Source organism: Falco punctatus (genome assembly GCF_963210335.1).
Source record: "Falco punctatus genome assembly, chromosome: 12".
Classification (NCBI taxonomy): Eukaryota; Metazoa; Chordata; class Aves; order Falconiformes; family Falconidae; genus Falco; species Falco punctatus.
In genome coordinates, this window is record NC_137592.1 from 399879 (window position 1) to 408163 (window position 8285).

General features: G+C 41.3%; 1 long non-coding RNA gene across 1 annotated transcript; it reads right to left on the bottom strand.

Moving 5' to 3' along the window:
- Nucleotides 1-4203: 4203 nt before the first annotated feature.
- Nucleotides 4204-6099, bottom strand: LOC308071912. The gene is made up of 2 exons (XR_013931369.1): nt 4679-6099; nt 4204-4515 (listed from the first exon to the last, which is right to left on the bottom strand). It is a non-coding gene; the product is annotated as an uncharacterized lncRNA (long non-coding RNA).
- Between the last annotated feature and the right edge of the window lie 2186 nt (nt 6100-8285).

Below are 8285 nucleotides of genomic sequence, written 5' to 3' on the forward strand. Positions count from 1 at the left end.
GCGTCCGCTCCGCAGCTGGTCCCTCAGCCGAGCAGAAATCCTCCTGCCTAGCTCGCCAAAACTGACGTGCGGAATTAGACTCTATAACTCGAAAGTTATAAAGTAGGTATGTTTATTGCGCGCAGATGCACGGGGGATCGCTCCTCCACAAGCGTGCATACCCGAAGTGACGAACCATCCCACATTTATACAATGAAACAAATGAATATTCAATTAACGCCTATACATATTTGTGACCTAAACCCCGCTTTGTATGTTAATTAGCTTATCAGTCCGTTTCCTGGAATGTGGTGGTCTTGCAGGTTTGTAGGTGATTCATGTTCTTGTGACCATCCGATCTTCTCCAGCAAGGAGACTTAGCACTCCCTCCCTCTAGATAGCATTTGAATGTCTCTCATCTTCTCTCATTCTCTTTTAAATAGCCCCTTTGTTAGAGAAAGAAGGGCAGGCGTCTCCCCGTCTCCCCTTTGTTAGAGGAAGAAGGGCAGGCCTCTCCTCAAAACTGTAGTTGTCTCCTCAAAGCTGTGTGCCTATGTGACCAGACACCGCACCCATGACCAGTCACCATACCCACATTCCTTGAGCAGACATATACAATCACAATCGATGTCCATTGTCCCCATTTCACACTATTTCTCCATATCATGACCATCGGATCTTCTTCAGCAAGGAGACTTAGCACTCCCTCCCTCTAGATAACATTGGAATATCTCTCATCCTTTTCTAATTCTTTTTTAAAATAGCCCCTTTTGTTAGAGGAAGAGGGGCAGGTGTCTCCTCAAAACTGTAGGCGTCTCCTCAAGGCTGTGTACCTATGTGACCAGACACCGCACCCATGGCTAATCACCATTCCCACATTCCTTGAGCAGACATATACAATCACAATCGATGTCCATTGTCCCCATTTCACACTATTTCTCCATATCAATCCCCACTTTTTTATCAAACTAAGTAAATTCTTTTACTTAAGCAGTCTTCCGGAATGATGTAAAGCATCATACATAAGTGTTACCCTTTTAAACATTCTCCAAACCCACAAATATAACATAATGGTTAGTATTAAGGAAATTCCTCAACTGATCAATAAGATCACAATGGGGTGTACCATAGTGTTAAGAATTCCTGTTGCAGAAGGTGACCAGCCAAAGAGAGTATCCCACCAATTATGGTTTCCATCCTGTTCTACCTTTTTAAAAACTTTCTTGATCCCATCTACATCATGATGGATCATAAGAAGAGTTTTGTGTCCCTTTTCTTTGGTTTCTTCCAGTATACGTTGTAAAACTGCATGTTTTAATAGTTCTTTTATACTACTTATATTTAGTCCTATGGGGGTAGGAATTATCGTCTGTGATAGGGTAAAGTTAGATTTTAAGAATTGATGAGACACTACTGGGGCTGAGTAACTAAAATCGCATCCTGTGATAGTAGTAATATTACAGATACAGTAATTTGAATATTGTGCAGTCTCCTTTACCTCCCCATCTACGGTTATTGTGTTACACTTAGTTCTCAAACACGCACATCCCTTCCCTGCATATATAATTACTGTTTTCAAGTTTGCATTTGGTCTGGCCTCGAAATGACATATTTTCTGATCTGTATCTAAACAAGTATCCTGAGCTATTATAGTATTGCTTTCACAGAGGAAGCCCTGCTGCTCTCACATAATACAAGATTCTAAATCTACTGTTTGCCACTTGTTGCCTGTCTTTCTGGCCTATGTTCTATGTTCAAAAGGATATTTTTCCTAGGCATATTATAAAGATGGGCTCGGTTAAGGTAAAATTGTGCCAACATTCCCGTGAATTGAAGCACATGGCTGTATTTAGAAGGGTAAATTCCTTATCTACCTTTCTGACATTAATCAGGGTGTATCCCGAAATCTTGGTGTTATCCTTTTGATTATACGTTTGACACCCTACTTTTATCCTATCTCCTAATTTTCCCCATAATCGGTCGAATTTGTGTACATCCTCCCGGTCCCATTGATTCCTTTGGTACACCTCATTTTCAGAAAAAACCACCATAGCTAGTTTTGTCTTTGAGTCCACCTTTCCCATTATTCCAGTGTGTTTTTTCTGGGCACAATTCCAAGGCCAGTTATCAGGCTCTTGGTTGTAGGCAAGAGAGAGGGTACAAAAACCACAAATGGTTTAAACCCACTATTGATCTTTTTAAGAATCTAAACGTTCCTCATATGTACATATAAAATCTGTTTTGATCAAAAATATCTTTGTTTGAGTTGGGGCTTACTGATAACAAGTTGGGCAAGACTGGCCACTGGCTCAGTCCCAGACTCTTTTGTTCTATATTGTTTGTTGTGGTGCCCTTCCCATATGGTGGATCCACAACCGCTCAGGTTCGCTTACTTGTCACCCACATTGTTCCCATTTGTCCGAGTAAATTTGAGTTTCAGTTCTTTTTTATCTGGGGTTACTTTCCACGAAGTTGCAGGGGCTTTCTTGATCCGGGTATGGTGAATCCAAGAATTCTGTCCCTCAACCTTGATTGCAGTATAGGTGGTGAGTAGGACTTGAAAAGGTCCAGTCCACTGTGGTTCCAGGGTTTTATCTGTAAAACACTTGATGTATACATAGTCCCCTGGTTGTATATCGTGAACAGGTCCATCCAGACCCCTACTGCGTGTTCCCATCACATGCTTCTCAATTCTTATTAATTGTTTGTTTAGTGCCACCATATAGGAAGTCATTGTTTCTTCACCAATCTGTGAAGACGTCCCCTTTTGTACCCCATAGGGTCGTCCATACAAAATTTCAAATAGGCTAAGCCCCTCTTTTGCTCTTGGTCTAGTTCGAATTCGTGTAAGAGCTAATGGCAAAGACTGGGGCCAAGTTAGATTTGTTTCTTGACCTAACTTGACAATCTGTTGTTTGATTAGATGATTCATCTTTTCCACCTGGCCACTCGATTGTGGTCGGTATGGGGTATGTAATTGCCAATCTATTCCTAGATGGTGGCTGATCTGTTGTACTATTCTGGACACAAAATGTGGTCCTCTATCCGAGGACATTACTGCTGGGACTTCAAACCTAGGTATTATCTCTTGGAGTAGTATTTTGGTCACTTCCCGGGCTTTAGCAGTTCTGCATGGGAAGGCTTCTGGCCAACCTGAAAAGGTATCTGTTAGTACCAATAAATATCAATACCCCCCTTTTCTTGGAAGTTCCGAGAAATCGATCTGCCAATGTTGCCCTGGAACATTTCCTCTACTAATGTTCCCTAGTTTTATTTTATTTGCTGTATTGGGATTATTGCGTAAACACATTTCACATTGCTGAGTCACCTGTTTTATTACAGTATACAAGTTTTGCCCTATCAATTTCTGATTTAGACTTTTATATAAATTATCAGCTCCCCAATGCATCTTATTAATAATAGGGCTGTGGTCCATATTAAATTGGATGGTACTACTATACGACCATCCCTTAAATAAGTCCACTTATTTATTTTTATTTTATCCTTCATGTCCTGAATTACCTTTTAAGTTTTCTTTAGAATAGTTTGGCTCCTGATCTGTACTTACAGTTTGGTTTTTATTGTCTGGTATTAAGGATAATTCCTCCTTTTCTACCTCCTGTTACTTGTCTGGCCTCATGGTTGGCCAGGTGGTTTCCAATTTCCAAATCAGTGCCTCAATGGGTCATCTTATGTTCTTCCTTCCTGGGTGACCCTCTTATAACAGAGGGGGCCATTCCTCACATCAAGGTCTGGCATGGCATATGTCCCCACCGCTCAACACCTACTGGCTTGCAGCCAACAGCAGAGCTCAAGATTCTTCTCGGTAGCAAACACAGAGGCCAACCCAGTCTTGCCCTTGACTATGGTAGGAGGCACCTGACCAGCCTTATTCCTTGTACTTTGTTGTCAATGCAGAGTTTCATCTGGACATCCCATAACAAGTCACTGTCATGGCAAAACACACAGATTTACATTAGTAGAACTACTACAGAGTGTATTTTATTTCAGTTTTTCTGCCAATATCCCCACAGCCTTGCTGACCAAGGGATATTGTTTTTATCTGAACTGGGCAAGTCTCCCCCTTATCATTTTTACTGTAACAGGTAAAGCATTTTTCACCTTTTATTTTCAGATACACCTGGTTAAAAATTTCTTTTACTTCAGGGAGGTCCTCTTTTCTGTTGAATTAAAGATAAGCTCAAGATTTCAATTACTTGATCATTTTTAACTTTTAGTTTCATTTCTCCTTCTTTAAACGTCTAGATGTTCTAATAAATCTCATCCCAACAAAGATTTTGGTGAATTTGGCATTCTTATTTGTCTTCTTAGTTTGTACTTTAAAGGTTTCAGGATGTTTTCCTGGTGGCCAGCAGCTCCCACAACTGTAACAAATTATTTATTTTTTTTTACTGAAGTTTAACAAATAAGTTGTTTTTGTATTCACTAAAATTCCACCTCATTTTTCCTAGTCCCTAGTTCACCAGAACCCCTTGCTGGTTCTTTAGCTCAGGGCGATCTTGCTTCCAGTGTCCACTTTCCCTACAATAGGAACAGTGATCCGATCCCATAGGAGAGGCTTCACTCTTTCACTTCTGCCTGACACTCCTGTCTCTGCCAGTTTAGCACAATCCAGCTCTTATTCTCTTACCATCTGTACACATTCCCTGTTCCTTCTATCAACTTTTCTATATCACACTTACCTAGTAACTCGAACCTTTATCTAGTCCTATTAGATCATCCTGACAAATCTTTCATAACCAACTTTCAAACATCTAAATTTCCCATCAGAGACTCACCTTTATTCTCCTCAGACCCACTGCCTGCCCTAGAGGGGCCGTTACTGGTCCTGTTGTACTGCAAATGCTGCAGCAATTGGGGTGACATTGTCAGGTCCTTCTGCTCAATCGTCAGCAACAGCAAACCCCTCCTCCCCACCATCAGGAGGATTCGGGGCAGGAGATGCTCTTCCTGCTCTGCAGGTTACACAAGCCTGCCTCTGCAACAGCACTTCTGTTTTAACTCTTTCTTACCCTGAATGCAAATCTGCTACTTGTTGCTTTAAGTCTGTGTTCTTACATATCAGCTTTTGCAGGCAAACAGAAAACATTCTGCCATGCATCCCAGCATGATTCAGTCGCACCTTCGAGGGGGTGCGGGGGTTTGTACAAACTCACCCCAATACTTTAACACTTTCACAAGGTCTTTGAAAACCCCCTCCCCACCCCCTCAGGTTTTACATACATCAGTACAAGTTTTTATCTTACAACGTGTTTCATTCTGGTTGCTCCACAGAAGGAACCACAACCTGAGCTTTTTAACACAAAAATTTCAACAAGAACATCTTTCTAGTTTAGGTCTCAGGTTTTTTTTTTCTATCCTTTTCTAAAGCCATAATCAAAGATCAGGTGATGTTAATCCCGCACTCTTTCTAGTGCTAGTACCATAGGATCCCGAGGGGGTACTAATCCACAGTCCTTTTGCCACTCAGGTTTGTCCCATAGGACGAAGAACATGTCTGCATATGATACTTCGTCCCATTTTCCCTCTCTCCTCAGAAACAACATTAATTGCAGGAGATTGTTATAATCTAACGTTCCTCCCTCCTGAGGCCATTTCGCATCACTCCCCAATTTATACAAAGGCCACCACTGATTACAATATTTAATCAATTTCCTTCTATTTTCGGTGCCACCCTGTCCTATGATATCCCTCCAATGTTTTAATATACAACCCAAGAGCAATTTTTCACAGGGCTTACTCCTTCCATTTCCCATTTTACAATTTTAATTACTTTGTTTTTCTCCGGCCACCTTAGCCACCCAAGGTCGGAAACACGGATAGAGCTCAAACTCGTTTTGCACTCAAACGCATGTCTCAAGCACTCTTGCACTCACACTCAGTCAAAATAATTAAGCTATACATGGAAAATCAAAATGCGCATCTCAATCACACCATTCACACTCTCCGGGCAGCCCTCAGTCACACAAGCAGTATGTTATACGGTACCGTGCACTTATGTACAACTTTTAGGAACACTGACAGTTCACAAAGTATGCATTTCAATGAACAATTGCCAAAAAACAAACAACAAACAAAAAACCAATTTTTCCTGGTCTTAAGCAGTTTAAGATAATATCTTAAGTTTTCTGCTATTTGCCTAGAATTACCAGAATATTATTATTTTTCAACATACATTTCATAACTCCAAGTTTTGAACATGTAACAAGACAATACATAGAACAAACAAGACACAGAGCGCTATTTCAGTTGTTACATTCTAGGAATTCCCCAATTCTTAAGACAACCTAAAGGAAGTTTTTAGCTTCCCCCCCCCCCTTTTTTTTTTCTTTTCTTCTTTTTTTCTTTTTTTTTCTTTTTTTTTTTTTCCTACGCAAAAGTTTCCCTTTTACTTTTGCTATGAGGTCCCTCTTGTTACTCTGAGATTCCGCCTTATTCCGTCCCGCCCCCCGCTTTCCGTCACGAGGCCTCCGGGCTTTTAGGAATGGCAGTAACCTCGGGTTTGCTCGATCTGCCCTCAAGATCGCTAGCGGCCACCCCTTCCTTGGTCAGCAAACCCGCTCCCAAGGTACCTTTCCTCCTGGGGACTACGCTGCGCGCTGGACGTCTCCGTGCGTCTTACCAGCTGCCCTGTTTCTAAACATACCGTTTTATCCGCGGATCCAGGGGTTCTCTTCTGCTCCCGGGTGAACAGCTGAGAAGAGGAGGCTCCTCCAAGGAAATCTCCCGGGGCGCGCCTAGGAACGAGGTCCCTCAGCCGAGCAGAAATCCTCCTGCCTGGCTCGCCAAAATGACGTGCGGAATTAGACTCGAAAGTTATAATGTAGGTATGTTTATTGCTCGCAGATGCACGGGGGATCGCTCCTCCACAAGCATGCATGCCCAAAGTGACGAACCATCTCACATTTATACAATAAAACAAATGAATATTCAATTAACACCTATACATATTCGTTACCTAAACCCGCTTACTCTCGCTTCGTATGTTAATTAGCTTATCAGTCCATTGCCTGGAATGTGGTGGTCTTGCAGGTTTGTAGGTGATTCATGTTCTTGTGACCATCGGATCTTCTTCAGCAAGGAGACTTAGCACTCCCTCCCTCTAGATAGCATTGGAATATCTCTCATCCTTTTCTCATTCTTTTTTAAAATAGCCCCTTTGTTAGAGGAAGAAGGGCAGGGTCTCCTCAAAACTGTAGGCATCTCCTCAAGGCTGTGTGCCTATGTGACCAGACACCGCACCCATGACCAGTCACCATACCCACATTCCTTGAGCAGACATATACAATCACAATCGATGTCCATTGTCCCCATTTCACACTATTTCTCCATATCAGTGGCAAAACAGGAATGTGTGGATAAATAACATCACTAATCGGCAAATGAAACAAAAGATTACTGTAATGAAGAATGACTGTTTGAAAATGGAGAATGAAAACACGATAGAAGAAAAAGACAAAAAGAGTTTTTCATCTGGGGAGCACTCAAAATTGATTAAAATGCCAACGAAAGGGTAAGCTAAGGAAATAATCTCTAATTCTTATTTGTAGTGCTATGTAAGTGTCTTAGGTTTTCTAATACTGTAGTAGTTGAAGTAGTTTCCTCAGTGGTGAAAGCCATAGTGAGTAGTCCACTGCTTCTCAAAAAACGAAGAAAATTTCTTTTTAGAATACACGAAGCGCGTGATGGAGGTTCAAATTTATTGCCTGCTCTAAAAAAAGAAAAGGGGGAAAAAAAAGAAAACCCCCACCCAAATTCCTGTGATTTCCTTGTCAATACTGAGGCAAAATGCATCTTCAAAACCAGAACTGAAGACTGGAAAAAGCAGTTATTTTTGTAGGAAATGGCCACCTAGAAAAGAAAAGTAGGAACTCGCGGTTTGCTACTACTCCCTTTTCTAGGTGATTTTAGTGATCTCTGTGCAGTTGGTGTTTTCCTTTTCATTAAGTTAATATGCCTTTTGTCAGAAAAAGATGATATTATCAAACCAATCTCAAAAGTCTAAAGGCGGCACACATATTTTAATGTAAACTTAAGCAGGAGTTTTTTCCTGTCTGTTCTTCAGAGGAATCTCTGCTCTAGATGCTTTCTGTACCGTGGCTACTTGGATATAGTCCAGCTTAACCTGGATCTAGCTCAGATTCCCTGTGTCCCCCTGACTCCTAGGGCAAGGATTTTAAATACTTGGGTATCTTCCATGATCTTTGCAGTTAAGTCTGTGATTTTATCATAGATATTTGTCGTCTCAGTTGTTTCTGGACATCATCTTAAGTATGTCTGTTTCA